This window comes from Ceratina calcarata, unplaced genomic scaffold (assembly GCF_001652005.2).
Source record: "Ceratina calcarata isolate Rehan_Ccalc_2016 unplaced genomic scaffold, ASM165200v1 scaffold294.2, whole genome shotgun sequence".
Classification (NCBI taxonomy): domain Eukaryota; kingdom Metazoa; phylum Arthropoda; class Insecta; order Hymenoptera; family Apidae; genus Ceratina; species Ceratina calcarata.
Genome location: NW_017151812.1, coordinates 52,114 through 68,993, shown reverse-complemented (window position 1 = coordinate 68,993; position 16,880 = coordinate 52,114). Strand labels below are relative to the sequence as shown.

The following is a 16,880-nucleotide window of genomic DNA, read 5'->3' as shown; positions in this document are numbered from 1 at the left end:
AGCGTGGACCAGCGGAAACGAATTGGAAGGTGCGTATGCACGTGCGAGTACGAACACCGGATATGGGCTAGACTGGAGCCAGACGGGCCGGAATGGAAATCAATACAGTCTCAACACTCGTCGAGTTCCGCCACCCCCTCGTTTCCCAACCTACCTCATTCTCGGTTTTCGTCTCTGTTCCTTTTTCTTTTTAATCCGTTCTCACTCCGGCTCCGTTGTCTGTCTTCCCGGTGGCATCATTGGCTGCCGGAGCAGTTTCCAGGCCTAACGCGGATTACACGCTGCTCTCGACACAATGGATACCCAAGATCCCTCCCACGCAAACCCCCCCCGGCCGCGTACACGGCCCTTCGGCTTTTAAATCCACGGTGAAAAGACGGAAAAGGGTCTCTCTGTGTCCGCCCGTGTACGTGCATGTGCAGCGTGCGCGGACTCGCTGCCCGGCCGTGCGCCGGGTTTTTTAATCGACCGGAAAAGGAATCGATTGTGCCACTGGGTCATCCCGCGATTCCCGTGCCCGGGATGATGCCACCGTTCAGTATTCCACGTCCCGCCGGGTCTCACCAGTTCCGCGACTCATTCCTGATCAGATTCCACTTTCTACTAGTCGCGCGACTGATGCCGAGTCGACGATACAAAAAAAGCAAACCGAGATCGTAAAAAAACGAATCCTTAAAAACAGGCGAGCGTATCTCGATGAAAAAAAGAGGACCACGGCGGTGAATCATTGTTCCACGAACTCGTCAGAGGAGAAGAGTTATGCAAAGGTGAAGAAAGGGTGTATAAAAGAAATGCTGGATAAAGCGATTCAAAGGTTTCCGTTGTTAAAACGAGATAACCGAGAGGCCAAACATGGAGTTGCCGGCGATTTCAGATGGAGACCGATTCGCGAACCTTTTACGGCCAGGTTAACTCGCCCGTGTGTCCGCGCGAGTGTCACTATATCTCAAATCCTTGTCGACCTTAACAAGCGCGCCTCGGCGACATTGTAGAATCTCTACGGAACGGATTCGTAGAATCTGGATCTAGATCAGCGTCGAGCGTAGAGCTAACCTACCGCACTGTTTCGTCGGAGCTACGCCCCGGACACCCGAAAGGGTGTCTCTCCCCTGCAGCCAGAAAAAAAGCGTAACCCCTGACCCTTGAGCTCAGCAACCCCGGAGCACCTTGCAGAGCCACGGCTGGGAAGATCGAGGCCGAGGTCACGAGGAGGGGTACACGTGGTAAGAATTTCGGGAGGGAGGTGGCCTGCGAAGGGTGGGACGCGGCCGGCATGCGGTCGGTAGAGGCACGGTGAACCAGATATTCGAATGGCATCGACGGGTCTGTAGAGGGGTGGAACGAGGTACACTCCGTGGGGGCAACTGGGTATACGAGGTAGTGGGTATACGGCAGATATCCAGGTCACAAAACAAGTGTCGCAACCGGCAGCCGCGCCGCGCCGCTGGCACACGCTCCTGCGACTCGGTAAATACCTACGCCTCGCGTCTCGGCGTTTCGACTCCTGGCCTGCCCTGCCACGGTCTAAAACCCATCGCGCGGGAAGCCGTGAATGCGAACTCAACTATCGATTGACCGCGTGCCACCACGCTATGCGCCATACCCCGGGATCCGAGTATGCCTGATATCATGCGGAATCCTGTTTGCACAGGGTCAACCGGGGTCACTTCTTTTCGTGCCTCGAGAGTCCACTTTGTAAGCTAACGTTCAATAGTAATTACTAATTCACTTGAACATTCTTGTTCACTTTAATATTGATTTATTGATAACATAAACTGTCGATAATAATTATTTCTAAACCAAAGTGGCTACTCGAATTTTCTTATTAATTTAGACATTATACTTAACACTAGATTGCCCAAGGAAGTAATTTTGACTGCTTTTTAATTTAAATTAGAAAAACAATTGTTTTTAATATAATCATATTATATTATATTAATTGTTTTTAATATTTATTTCATAATTAATTATGTATGTAATGATACAATTTCTTAGAATTTTGTGACTTTTTGTACAACATATAAATGCGTTTATTAATAATTGTAGTTACCTCCCCCCTCCTCCATTTCCGGTATATATATATCTGTTATACCTATATTGCCCAAAAGCAGTCAGTCTTTCTAGTGTTAAAATAAATCTGTTAATTTATTAAAAAAAAATCTGTAAAACAGACTGGAATATAATTGCCCTCGACCGAAGGAGACTCTATAGTATAAAGCAACTGACCGGAGTTGGCGCGAAATCACGAACGGACTTCGTGGGACGCCCGGAGAAATAATCGAAGCACGTGTGAGCGGACGGTGTCGAGAATTTCAACGAGCCCTCGATAACTGTAAAGCCAAACACTTCTTTTTTTACCTCTCCATTGTTTCCGTACCGTCGAGCCTTGCGATCCTCGACATCGTCGCGAATCGAATCGGCGAATATGAACAAACGTACGAATTCTTGAAAAAAACAAAAAGAATAAGAAAAATCATGAAAGCAATAAAAAATGAATTAGAGGAATGCGCGAAATTCCGAATGAAACAGTGGAAACGTTATTCGGGTCAGGAAGAAAAAAAGTATTCTCGCGAGGTGAGAAGCCGTCGGAACTAATTTGCGAAAAAAAAAAAAAAAGAACTGCCATATCAGATGAATGAGTAATGAAATCTGTCATGAATTTAAAATCGAGGAAAGTGCTGACTATACCAGCCGAGGTTCATTGACACTTAGGACAGGCCGCATAAGTATTCATGACAGCTTGGAGAAAACTTCGTAACTATCCACCGAGGTGGGGATGACTATAACGCAACGAAGGTATCCCCTCGACAAATTCTAAACGTAATCATCGACGGTATATACGTGACGATCATCAGCGTAGAAACTTGTCACTACACATACTTGAATTACCGGCATTTAGTAATGGACCTTGCTGCTAATACATCAACCGCACGCTGCAAACTGGAAAATATTGGCACGATTGAACAGGCAAAGTCCGAATAAATCGAATAAGGCTAGCGGGGAAGTTTGAAAGGTAGCATCGACGGCTGAGCTATCCGAGGGCTTCTTAGAAAGCTCTTAAAATGCGAATAGCGTGGCCATGAACGACGGAACGATAGCTACTCGCGAAGACGAGCAGGCACGGTGAAATTCGTCACGTAAATGCCGGACAATGACTCTGTGCTACCCGCGAGCCAAACGACTCGCCAGGGTGACCCGTTAGGTTTAGTTGTTCGCGATGGAAAATCTATAGAATCAACAACCTACCGCAGTGTTTCCACATCGATACCTCATCGAATTACCATTTCCTTCATATTTAATACATGAAACTATTTAAAAATTTAATATATAGAGAACCACTTGGTAATATCTCGACGCGTTGTATTAAAAATAATAATAAAAAACTATATAATTATGTAGGATGCGAGCGATCATCGGCAGGCATTGTGAACACCGCCTTGATAGCGTAACGATAGCGAGAGTTGTTTACGACGATGTCAAGACAACCATAAAACAAATTGTTTTAAATAAGTCGATAGGGAGTCAGTTTTTCGCGAGACGGCGTTACGACGACAGCGGCTCAAGCTCCTTCTTTATATCGTTCAAAATATAATTCGTTCGTAACTAAAACGTTTCCTCTCTAAAACCCAGCCATAAGTTGGGACTAAAGATAAGTTCCACAGCATTTTGGGGGCTCGTCCGGGATAGTGAGAGGTGACGCGAGTGAAAAAACGAACGACAAATGTGAACGACAAATGGTGTACGACGAACGTTGAACGACGAGCAACAACGCACGACGAATAAAAAGAAGGATTGCGAGCTTATCAAGTGAAAAGTTTCGGGAAATTCCGAAGAAGTTCGATATCAGGAACGACGCTCGTATAGCACGAAGATTAAGACGGGACATATCTCAAGACGGGGATAATTGTTCTAACGACGAGCGTGAGACATATCTCAAGACGGAGATAATTGTTCTAACGACGAGCGTAGGGACGCACCGCGAAGAATAGTGTGACGTGATCGTAGTGATGCTCGATGGATGAAATCGATCCAAAGACATTTACCGTTCCTGAGTTGAAGAATATTTTAAAGCGAAAAGGTTTAAGTACGGCGGGAGTAAAAATCGATCTTATAAAACGATTGATAGACGACGATCCGACTGGACAGTACTCTAAAACCCAGCCATAAGTTGGGACTAAAGATAAGTTCCACAATTATAATTATGTGATTATTACTAAATGAATAACGAGGAGGAATAAGGCCATTGGGTCCTTGAACGGAGCCTGCCGAATAGTCGCACGAGACACGCGAGTGAAAGTGAACGGGAGACCGAATGTCGAGCAGCGATGCGATGGCAGAATGAATTCCGTAGGGTAATTTACGGGGAACGATGAAAGAGGCGATCGGCGCGTAAGATAAAGATGAAAAGAGAGAAGGTGGGTATCGGGGCACCTTTCACTCGCAGCCGTGCGATTCTCCTCAAGCGGCTTTTTCGTCCACCCGTGCGGCCGGTAATTATCGCGCGAGAACCAAGATCCCTACGGGCAGATATCCCGAGGTAAAAGTTTCCTCTTTCCGGGCCATGGATATCGAACGGGCCGCTTATCGAGATTTTTTTTCTCAAACCAACCAACCAACCAACCGCGATCGGATCTGGCGTGTGAGAAAAATTTCCGATCGCCACGGCAGGAAGTAAACTACGTTTTAACCAAAGAGATTGTACGCACTCCCGTTATCTTGTATCGCCGGGAAGCGTTTGGTAGTAATTGCTTATCGATAAACAAGCGATTGTTTCAAGAGAGAGACAGACTTAAAACGGTGTTCACCGATAGAGAGATTTGTACACAAAATTCTTGTATAATAGCAATTAATTTTAAGGATGGACTCACCTAGATGAAGAACAGGCCCCGTAGTAGTCGCTGAGTAGATTAACGTAGAAGTACTCTAACCGTAGCGCGTAGAATTTAGCTTAAGCGTTCACACCGTGTTGTACGATCCTCCCTTTTGTCTCCGCCTTAATCAGCTATCGGTGTCCTTATTATTTGATAATTATTACTCTTATCGGTATTTATTACTATTATTATTTTTTCTGTCTGCCCGCAGCTGGTTCGGCCGGTCGGGCTCGATTTTTATTACTATCGGTGTGTGTGCCGTGCGTGTTATATACTCCTTCTCGTTATAATAGATTCATATATCATATAAATTATTCTTATAAATATATCTGTGTCTGCAGGTACTTCGCTGTCCTGGTTCGTACGATCGATTAAAGGGGGAGAGGTACCGTTATCGACGAGAGAATTCCTGATAACATCTACCGACGGACGAGTGATCCTTTCTCCTCGGATTCTGCCCGAGATGCACTGGATCCTTCTTGTTCGATCCTCGCTGACCAGCTCTGTCCGTCCTTGCATACGCGTACCACCACCGTATACATACAGATAGTCACTGGGATTGTGTCACAGCTCAGCCAAAAAACTTCTAGCCAATAAAACGTTAAAACTTCTTCTTCTTCTGTTCTCCTTTTTTAATCTCGTCTATCAATTTCGCTCTTTCTTTCTCTTTTTCCCTTCCTCTGTATAGAGATATATGTATGTATATATATATATGTATGTATATAACGTTGCTATTATTATTATTATTAATATTTTTTATTATTCTGCATTATTATTATTATTTGTAAACGCGTTCTTCGGAGGGGCCTAGGCACTATTACGCTGCGAAAGAGGTTTAAGTTTGAAGGTACTTGTACGCACGAGGTATATGTTCTCAAGGTAGAAGTTATTTTTTTTTTTAATAATGTAGGAGCGATACAGCGATATCCCGCTGCTGCAAGGAGAATGTCCTGTATGTGTGTGTGTGTGTGAAAATTTCCGATCGCCACGGCAGGAAGTAAACTACGTTTTAACCAAAGAGATTGTACGCACTCCCGTTATCTTGTATCGCCGGGAAGCGTTTGGTAGTAATTGCTTATCGATAAACAAGCGATTGTTTCAAGAGAGAGACAGACTTAAAACGGTGTTCACCGATAGAGAGATTTGTACACAAAATTCTTGTATAATAGCAATTAATTTTAAGGATGGACTCACCTAGATGAAGAACAGGCCCCGTAGTAGTCGCTGAGTAGATTAACGTAGAAGTACTCTAACCGTAGCGCGTAGAATTTAGCTTAAGCGTTCACACCGTGTTGTACGATCCTCCCTTTTGTCTCCGCCTTAATCAGCTATCGGTGTCCTTATTATTTGATAATTATTACTCTTATCGGTATTTATTACTATTATTATTTTTTCTGTCTGCCCGCAGCTGGTTCGGCCGGTCGGGCTCGATTTTTATTACTATCGGTGTGTGTGCCGTGCGTGTTATATACTCCTTCTCGTTATAATAGATTCATATATCATATAAATTATTCTTATAAATATATCTGTGTCTGCAGGTACTTCGCTGTCCTGGTTCGTACGATCGATTAAAGGGGGAGAGGTACCGTTATCGACGAGAGAATTCCTGATAACATCTACCGACGGACGAGTGATCCTTTCTCCTCGGATTCTGCCCGAGATGCACTGGATCCTTCTTGTTCGATCCTCGCTGACCAGCTCTGTCCGTCCTTGCATACGCGTACCACCACCGTATACATACAGATAGTCACTGGGATTGTGTCACAGCTCAGCCAAAAAACTTCTAGCCAATAAAACGTTAAAACTTCTTCTTCTTCTGTTCTCCTTTTTTAATCTCGTCTATCAATTTCGCTCTTTCTTTCTCTTTTTCCCTTCCTCTGTATAGAGATATATGTATGTATATATATATATGTATGTATATAACGTTGCTATTATTATTATTATTAATATTTTTTATTATTCTGCATTATTATTATTATTTGTAAACGCGTTCTTCGGAGGGGCCTAGGCACTATTACGCTGCGAAAGAGGTTTAAGTTTGAAGGTACTTGTACGCACGAGGTATATGTTCTCAAGGTAGAAGTTATTTTTTTTTTTAATAATGTAGGAGCGATACAGCGATATCCCGCTGCTGCAAGGAGAATGTCCTGTATGTGTGTGTGTGTGTGTGTATTTATTTACGTGTATGTGCTCGTCTGGCCAGCTCGCCAGCGGGGAAGGGACTACTTTTCAAGGTTCTCTCCGGCTTTTTCCAACCCCCTTCCCTCCTTTCTCTCCGTATATCTCTTTCTCTCTCTCTCTTTCTCTCTTTCTGGCAAGCACGTGTATGTTCCACTGATTCGCCTCTCCGCCCTTTCTCTTCCTTCTCCTTCGTCTCCTCACCGTTTCTCTTCCGTCGCCGTTTTCGTCGTCCACCGCCTCTTCTTCTTCCGTCTCTTCTTGCTCGTTTTCTTCCGAATGGTGAGGAGGCCCTTCGCTCGACGCCACCTACGCCGCCTACGCGGTACGCGCTCTCACGGAAGGTCAGAAGTCGTTATCACCTCCTCGAGCTCTCCTGCTTGCAAGCCGCATCGCCCTGGGCCCTGCTGCCGCCCTCCTCCCCCGGGTGATCAACCACCACCACCATCTGGAAAACAGAGACCCCGTTCCGTTAGCACAAAACCGCAACGTCGTCGTCCCGCGATCGGGGCGGTGTGATCGCCCCGTGAAATATTCCCAACATACTGGACACACTCCGTGGGCGCAATTAACGTTAGACTTTTGCGATTCTCCCACGGGGCAAGAACGTAATATCGTAGACGATGAAACGCGGCGGCACGCGGAGTATGTTAACGCGTGCGTGCATTTCTCGCAGACGCGAAAATTAATTTCCGAGCCGTCTGGAACGCGACGGGTCCGTGCGGAGGGGGGAAGGCGTGGGGGAATTCCCGTATCGCGCTCGACCTATCCTACCCGGAAGTCGATTCGTTTAATGCGTCCGCCGCGCAATTTTCATTTCTCCTTTCGAGAAAATGCACGAACCCTTCTCTCTGTAAAAATTCGCTTGCGATAATAATCCCTGTCCCTTGGAGGGCAGCATTAGAACCGACGGCGAGACCATAAATAGAAGGGTAAATACCCTATAAATCATCGGCGTGGCCTCGATCGAGCGGGCAAAAGGAAAACGGGGCTCCGTTTTCGTGCTCGACGGCCCTGAACGCGTCAGAGGAAAACAGAGACGACCGGGCAAAGGGAGGGTTTCACGGTATTTTTAATTTCACCCTCTGATCGCCGTCAGCGCACGCGCCCGTCTATGTGTGTACGCGCGCGTGTACGTGACCACTTCACGCGAGCGTCGAACAAAGAACGAGAGCTCACGCATCGAACCCGTAACGCGCGTAACGACCACGGCAGCTCTCCTCTCCTCTCCGTTACGCATGCGACAATGCGCCACCCTGGACCTATCTCAATGCGAAATTAAACTGGCACACTGGCCACCCTCCTTCCCGTTGGTCTCTCAAACTCGTTCATTCCTCGTCACTAACCTTAGACAAACTAACTAAGTGAATTGGATACGAGCTTGAAAGTTCGATTAAAAAATTCTATAAATTTGGTATGCAAGGGAGAAGTTGGATACTAAAATTGTTACAATCATTGCGCGTGCGTGTGAGCATTAGGAATGCGAGGATTCGGTGTAATGTACGCACAGGTAGTCAGTGAGTAAGAACAAGAGATAGATAGAGTGTGGTAGTTAAGAGTCACGGCGAGATATAGCGAGCGAGAGAATAATCAGAGCAATCCCTTTGGAACGTTAGCCTTAAACCTTAATTAGTGTACTAATAATTATTATAATAAACTCATATTATTAACGCCCTCAACAAAACTGCAACAAAATTGTCTCGTCTACAATTTTGATCCCTCGGATAAGTCTAAGATAAAAACGGCAGGATGTTTAGCAAGAAACTCGCATATATCAGAGGACGGTGGTTCGGCTGGCAGCGCGTTTAGATCGAATCTACGTGAATCTACGGGCTGGGGTGAATCCGGGTAAGCAGCGTTTTAAAATTATTGCGGCAGATCGTCACGGAGATGGCGAGCACAAAAGACGGCGACGACGAATGCGGCTATAGAATGGAGACACCGAATATCGACGATGCCAATCCGCGCACAAAGCACCGGATAAATTACCGGTCTTTATTAAACGTGGAAAATCGATAAGAAATAGGAATGCGCCACATCGAAATATAGAAACAGCCTCGATTGTTTTTTTCCTATTGTACCTCCGGGAAACGGGATCGTTTCTTGCCCGAGCAAACAATCGTTTAATCGAGTCTGCTGAACGGACGTTTTTCAACCGGCAAATAGCATATTTTATTATCCTACACGCGCAGATGTGCAGCCAGAGAGTCAATAGTCGTTAATAATAATCAAGTAAAAAATTAATTACTAACATTCCTTTTACGTGTTTAGACGTAATCTAAATTATTCGTCCGATCAGAAGAACCTGACGAATGATAAAAAATTGTTAATTTATGAATAATTAAAAGTATCACGTTTTCTAGTTTAATTCCTGCCTCGAGTTTTACTTAATATTTTTTTATAATTTCGTGTTACCTTGGAATTGTACAAAAATAAGCCAGCAGAAATTGAGACGTGAACCTGGGATGTTTACTTTGCTGTAATTCGAGAGGCAGGGTTTTATCTCGCGCTGGACGCACGGATCTTTATCTACGTTCGAGGCTTTCGGCGAAACGTAACGTAAACATCAGAATATAATACCTACAAAAGCGTGACTGTACCGAGCGAAAGAAATACCGTCACCAGTTAAATATGAGATATTTTTATCTCAATTCTCTGTAAATTAGAGTAACGATTCTACGCAGGAGACGTTCGTGTGACCATTGCCAATGGGCACGTATGCAAATGAAAACGAAAATGGGAGGCGTCTACGCACTTCCGGACAGATGTTAAGGCTCACGCACAATTCCGAGCGAGATCTCCCCCTTTCCCATCGGCCTCTCCTCCTTCCTGCTTTCTTGCACTTCCCCCCATCGGTCCGATCTCTTTCTTCCCCTATTGTCCTTCGACCGCTGGCCACGAAAAGGAGAATAGCAATTGCTTCAATAACGTTACTCGTGTTCGCCCCGGCGCACTTGCGTCAACAGATACTCTCGCACGAAACAGGAACACGCCGGCAATTTGCTCGCTCCGTAGCGACTTTCAACGAGTTTCGCCACTCCTCACGGCAACTCCTGACTGAACGTGTTTATAAGAAGACGCATTCATTGATGCGTATCAAAAATCCAAATAACCGTCTGGCAAAAATTTGCTCGACCGTTTTCACTCTATGTAAGAAAATTCGAAAACGCATAGCAGAGTGGGGGTGACTGCGTCCAACGACGCAAGTCTTTTAACACGTTCCGTGCCAAGCCATTTTTGCCTGACTTGTCGTTCAGGCCATTTGATATTTTGATTAAAGATCGATATATTATCACACAATATTAATTATTGTATATATAACAATTAAATAAACTTATGTGTTTTGTTCTTTACTGCATCTTGTATAATGCTTCATTTTTTAGGTAGAAATATAGTTTACAGAATTATATTTGTAATAAAATATATGTTTTCAGCGCATTAAATAAATATGACTGCGTGTACCACCGGTGGTACACGTGGCCTGACGATCAAGTTTACCGTGTACCACCGGTGGTACACGTGACACGGAACGTGTTAAGGGTACGCAGCTTGACAAAAACCCATAAAACGTAGAACGAAGGTCATACTGGCGATGGGGAAGGTCCTAGGACAATCGAAAGGTTTGACCAAAGAGGCACTCTTGGTACAGCCGTCCTAGTGTTGAGACATCGAGAATAAATACGAGAGTTGACGATATCAAGTATTTTTGTTACGCCCACGAGTTTTTATTTAAACCGTTCGCCACCCTCTTCATTTTATAGTTAGGTTACCGTCTAATCTTACATCTAACACATTATTACACATTTTATATTAGGGGATTTTTGGTAGGGTTAGTGTGGCACCAAGGTGCCATTTGGCCGACGAAGCTTGGTAACCGGAAACGCAACACCTCTGTTTTGCAACAGCCGTGGCACAACGTTTCAGCAGACGATACAGCGGACGTCTCGTGTTTGCTTGATACCCAAGCCGCGAGCCGAGGGAGCTGTGATACCGCGGGTCAGCCGGCGCGTGAAAAAACAATGAGCACGAGCACAGACAGGACGCGCATTCACGCACACGCGCGGCCACCAAAGGACACGCTGATACCAGCCGACGTGGGTGAACGTCGGTGTGCCTGAACCAGACAAGGTCATTCATAAGTAGCTCAAGTTCAGCTAATAGTATTGTATTACGATACCTACGGCCATCTTCCAGCTACCGTTCGGCCCCCCTCGACGCTTTCACGCTTCCGCCTGGATCGCAGCTCCGTTTTATCACTAATCTTTAGTCGTCCCATTCAGATTCTTCGACAGCTATAGATTGTATACAAACGAAACGAACGTGTGCTCATACGATTGCATTTAGATTTTAATTCTTAAGCATTCCTTCGTCCAATATCTGAGTCATTCTCTCATTTAAAACATCATCACTGATTTCGAACAATAAAATGTAAGCAAAAGTAAGAATTATAAGACTTCTAAACGTGAAAACCAAAGCTGCATATTATCGTCTGACCAATAATGGACACTGTCCCTTTTTCTTATATTCTGCATGTAATGCATTCTCATGAAGACAATTTTAAATAAATAAAAAATTTCTTGTTTATCAGACTCAGATTCTTTTAGAGAAGAACCCAGTGGAGATTCCTTGAATTCCTAACTTCTCAGTGAATCGATACAAGATTTCCTAATTTGAGTAGAAATCAATCCGTAATCGACGGAATGTGTGACAGTGGATGGATGGGCTATTTTTAGAGACCTAAGGGTAGATCTCTCAGATATTATTACCTCCTATCAAGAGAACTGTCAGACGGTTTCCTCTGTATTCCCACGGCGTGTCAATGATTCCCTGGCAGAATTCTCTCTCTCTCTCTCTCTCTCTCTCTTTCTCGACGAGCCTCGTTTCACTGAGACTTACATAAGGTTTTGCCGAGGTTTCCGCGCGGGCAACCGTCCGTTTCTGACAACGTCATCGGTCCAATCGATTTCTTTTACCTGTCCGTTGGATATTATTGCAACCTTGTTGCGCGCGCGCGCGCTAGTAAAACTGCGCTGAATTATGCACCGTCTCGAATTCGCCTCGTCAGTCACTGGCAACGAGCGTTACGCGTCTTAATAGTATTTATATTGCCTTCAGAGAATTCCGATCGGTTTCGCCTTTCACATTGGAAAATCTTCCATCATTTTGCATGGTTCGCAAAATCGACAACGTCGAGAGGCGACACTCTTACTTTTTGCTGGAACCCGTCGCTTCTTCGAGGAACGAGTGGCGCCTGGTTTATTTTCACCGATTCCAGCAGGCATTGGCCGAGCGTGAAGCGTCGTTTCGCGAGGACAACGAGAGCGTGCATAATTGCGGAGGGCAATAAAACAGCCGGCAAAGAATCCTCCTTCGACGAACGGAAGAGAGGAGAGGGGGAGGAAGAAAAAAGGAAGAGAAATAGTAATTTGCAGCCGAGAGAGCGTAATATCGTTCAGCCTTGACCATGCTCGAAAGTGAGACCAGTTCGCTCTACAAAATCCCTGATACTACAGAGGAGAGACGATTAACCCCTTGAACGACAATTTATTTTCAGTCAGCACTTGAAAAAGAGGAAAGTTTATGACGAGCTGGACTCGTCATTTCCGTTCAAGGGATTAAAGAATGGCTGCCTTATGAGACTTCGTGTGCTTCTAACCCTTTGCACTCGATTCTCAATATTATTTGTATTATAATCTCCAGCATACGATTGTAAAAAATTGAAACTTCCAAACGAAGCTATTGTTATAAAAATGTTATAAAAATCGTACTGCAGCCATTTATAGATGATAAAACTAGCGATTCGTACTTCTGTTTCAGTGGCATTGATATTTTTCAAGGAAAAGAGGAGAAGATAAGTTGCACACACAGTGGAAGACTGCTCGGCTCTGTGCAGCGTGTACATACGATTAACGGACCGATCGATAATGTATTCCGCTCGAAAATAAACTGACCTATACCAATAGCGATGTTACCACTTCCGTCGAGTGACCCCTCGTCTCTCGATAAATATTTACGCGAGTGCAACCTCGGGTTGCAGCCCGGCCGAGCCAGTCGACGAACGATCTTTGCGGCTGGATCGCAAAAAATCCTGCTGATTAATCAATTAAATCAGGCGCGGGCAAACTAGTAAACCGACGCCTTTCTGACGATTTAATCCTGGCAGAATTTGTTGCAATTATTTATCGGCAGAACTGATTTGAATCATTCATAGAAAAATTCGATCTGCGGAAAATCATGCTAATTAATCAATTAAATCAGGCGCGGGCAAACTAGTAAACCGACGCCTCTCTGACGATTTAATCCTGACAGAATTTGTTGCAATTATTTATCGACAGAACTGACTTGAATCATTCATAGAAAAATTAAATCTGCGGAAAATCATGCTAATTAATCAATTAAATCAGGCGCGGGCAAACTAGTAAAATGACGCCTCTCTGACGATTTAATACTGACAGAATTTGTTGCAATCATTTATCGACAGAATTGACTTGACTCATTCACCGATTAATCTACTTTTATTCATAAAAAAATTCGATCTGCGGACGTTACGAGTAACAGAAGGATTTATGAAAATCTACCGATTAGTCTTGTCTTTTTTTTTTTTTTAATCAAAAGACAGTGAGTTACTAGATGTACGTAGGTATTTATGAGCGTACTAGCCAAAAGAAACCACAGAAATAACGTAATCCAATAACGCGACGAACCGCGTCCGAAGTGGCCGGTGATTCCCCCCGGGGCGAACAAGAACAAAGGAATTCGAAGGATACTTGCCGCGAGCGGTGGTGGCCGCGTCACGTTCGAGACCACGAGACCACTTATCTAGAATGCGCCGAAAAAAGAAGTGCATCGACGGCACCGTTTCAGCCTGGCGAGGTGTTAAGGACACCGGCGTCGACTTGATTTATCGCCCAAACGTGACTCCTCGTACATTTCTCATTCCGCGCTGTTTTTCATCGATTAAGAACAAACTCTTTCAATTATCATAAATCCAGGAAGCAATTATTAGACTTACAAATATTTCAATTAATAGTCGTTCATTGATTTTACTAAAAATCTCGATAGAACTAGATTTTGTATTAATGAAGGACAATCTTTTTAGTGCCGGAGATTTGCTATTGTTTAAAAAAAAATATATAAAACGTTCTAATTCTTTTAATTCGAATAAAAAATAAAATAAAACAATAATAACAATAATACAAGAAATATAGAAAAGTCGAAAAGGTTGAGATCAGTCAAGGAAGTAAAGAATGACTAATGAATGCAAAGCATAATTTGATAAAATGATATCATAATAATAATCGTCATACGAATTCGTACGTATCCGAAGCATCGACAAAATTCCCTTATAAATTAAAGTAAACGAGCCCGAGCACGGTGTTAAGAGACCTGTTTGTTGTACCATATCGATATTACGAATCGACGTGGACACGCGCCGGAATTCGAGCCGGGTACGCGTAGTTTCGTGGAGAACGGGCGACGGCTGGGCGCTCGCGTGCACGCGCGACCGTCGCACACGCGTGCACTTGTTCACGCAACGCGGCGAGCCATCCGTAGGCTTCTTTCTCTTGTCCACGCTAATGGGCGTTTCAGTCCGGCTGCAATTGCATTATACGCGCGCGTTATGCAACACGGAGGAGAGAGCCCTGGCCGGCGTCCCTCGTGCCCCTGTGCGCGCCTTTTCAAGGGTGATTCCCCGAGGCACGCACGCACGTCCTGCGTTTTCAAGCCGATATACCCTCTCGCCTTTGGCGATTTTTCAACCGCTCGCCGTTAAAAACAACAGGATTTAACTTGATCAGACGCACTGCCGAGATTAACTGCGAAATTTATGTACCGTGCCGGTGTGTAACTGTACATAATACATATATATAGCGTCATCAGCAAAATGCATATCGTGATGATTTCATTTTTTAAACTGATACCCAGCCCAGCGAGTTTTATTATCCGTAAACGAAAAACTGCTTAGTTAATGAGTTTGTAACTCCCGCGAGAGTCACATCAGCGGTAGAAAAAGTCAGTCGTTATCGTCGCGGAGGTAAGGCGCACGCGAAATCTGACGAGGAACACGGCTCTCGTGGCCCCCGGAGGTAAGAAAAAAATAATAATAATAATAATAATGAAACGCGGTAACGCGAGTTTCAGGTGGGCTATTATCAGCCGGTGATCGCTAAATCACCAGATTCCGTACAAAGGATCCCGAAACGCGAGTTTACTGTTCCAGTTAAACAGAGTGCTACCAACAGCCGTGGATTATTAATGCGGGTTTCGCGTGAGATAAGCAACGGCTAACCTTTACACTCGTGACTCGGCCGCTCATGCTACGCCGGACTCTTTCCAATATTGATTTACACCTGACCCGCGTTCGCCTTCGCAGAATTTCTCAGACCGAATAAGCCACGAATCTCGACTTCTCATATTTCCTTCAAACGTTCCTCGGCTCACGACTGCAGCGAGTAGAACAGGCGGTTCTTAGTCAGACCACAGCGAATTAAAAAAACTTAGGAAATGAGTTCTGTTCGAGCTTCATAATAAATGCGCGGAATTATATAAAATTTGAATTATAATAAAAAAAATGATTGAGATCGTCCCCTGGGTTTCTGGAGATATCCGAACGTAACAGGTATTTTGGAAACTAGATGCGGCACGTTCGCGGCGATATCTCGGTGAAAGAAACCACTCCCATGGCTATTAGGAATTCACCGAACGTCCCGGGAATAAAAATGCATCCTCAGCTATTGTCCTCGGCGCATCCTTACTCCGCGCGAACGTTGCACATTCCGGCTACCGTTCGCCGACCAGAATCGAGTGTCTCGCTATTTTGCATTTGATACGATCGCAGACGTTCCCCGCCGCGCGCACATCACGTTCGATCCCCTATTCCCGAAACGTAACGGGGACGAGAGAATGATTATAAAAAAAAAAAAAAAATCTGGTAAGTATTTCTCAAGTCGTTTTAAAAGATTTGATGAAAGCATTTTGTGAAATTGTTGGAGGCCTTTGAATCCGAGCTTTTCCCAGAAACTTTCCCTACGAAAGGCACTTCATCCCCAGCCGCTGAAAGCGTGCTCATTCCCTCATTCATTCCCCACCTTGGTCATCATTTACGAGCTCTTTCGAGGCCTTCCTACTGTCGCGTATACGTGTGTGCCTCCACGCATCGCTCCCTACCTCGATTCCAAACGAAACCTCCAAGTTCCGCTGGTATCTCTCTGCTTCTACATCTTCTTATCATTAAATTCTAATAGCCTTCAGGTTCGTTAATTAAAATATTCTACGCGAGCGTGAGGTATCGCGAGGGATCGTTGCCGGGAAACGGAGTTGAGAGTCCCTGGTAAAGACCACACGAGTCTGCCGTGCTCTCGAGAACTCTCGGTATGAGCGAGAAATGTTTTCAGCTCGGTCACTAGTGCCGAGGGAAAGCGCCCACAATGCAATCGAGAGGCCTACTGCCGCTCGCGAAAACATGGACCGAGCTGCTACGGTCGCATCTAGGGACGCGCGGCGGCATTCGACCCGTTCCGAATCATTCAAAACCTCCCCTACCTACTCCTCGTCGAACGATTTATAAAAACACACACATACACGTATATACATAAATAATTACGATAAACTGTGTGAAATGAAATATATCACTCGATCCCCATTAGCAAATTCAATGCTTTCGATTTCAACAAATAATGAGGAATGCGTAATCGATGAACAAACTGAACAACCGAGGAATGACTTGAACCCGTCGCGCAGTCGGTCAGTCGCACTGTCTACGATGGTGACGCGTGTGCAGTCGGTCTCGTTCCGTCAGTGTGCACGCACACGGCCTCCTAGACGAGCCGT

At 44.8% G+C, this 16,880-nt stretch overlaps 1 protein-coding gene across 3 annotated transcripts in view; it reads right to left on the bottom strand.

The window, feature by feature from the left end:
* Ecr (ecdysone receptor) overlaps positions 1–5,221 on the bottom strand; it is a 91,839-nt gene extending 86,618 nt beyond the window's left edge. For all 3 annotated transcript variants that reach the window (XM_018022782.2, XM_018022783.2, XM_018022784.2), the window contains exon 1: positions 4,869–5,221. The gene's annotated coding sequence lies outside the window, so the exon portion shown is untranslated. The remainder of the gene's footprint in view (positions 1–4,868) is intronic.
* Positions 5,222–16,880: the final 11,659 nt, after the last annotated feature.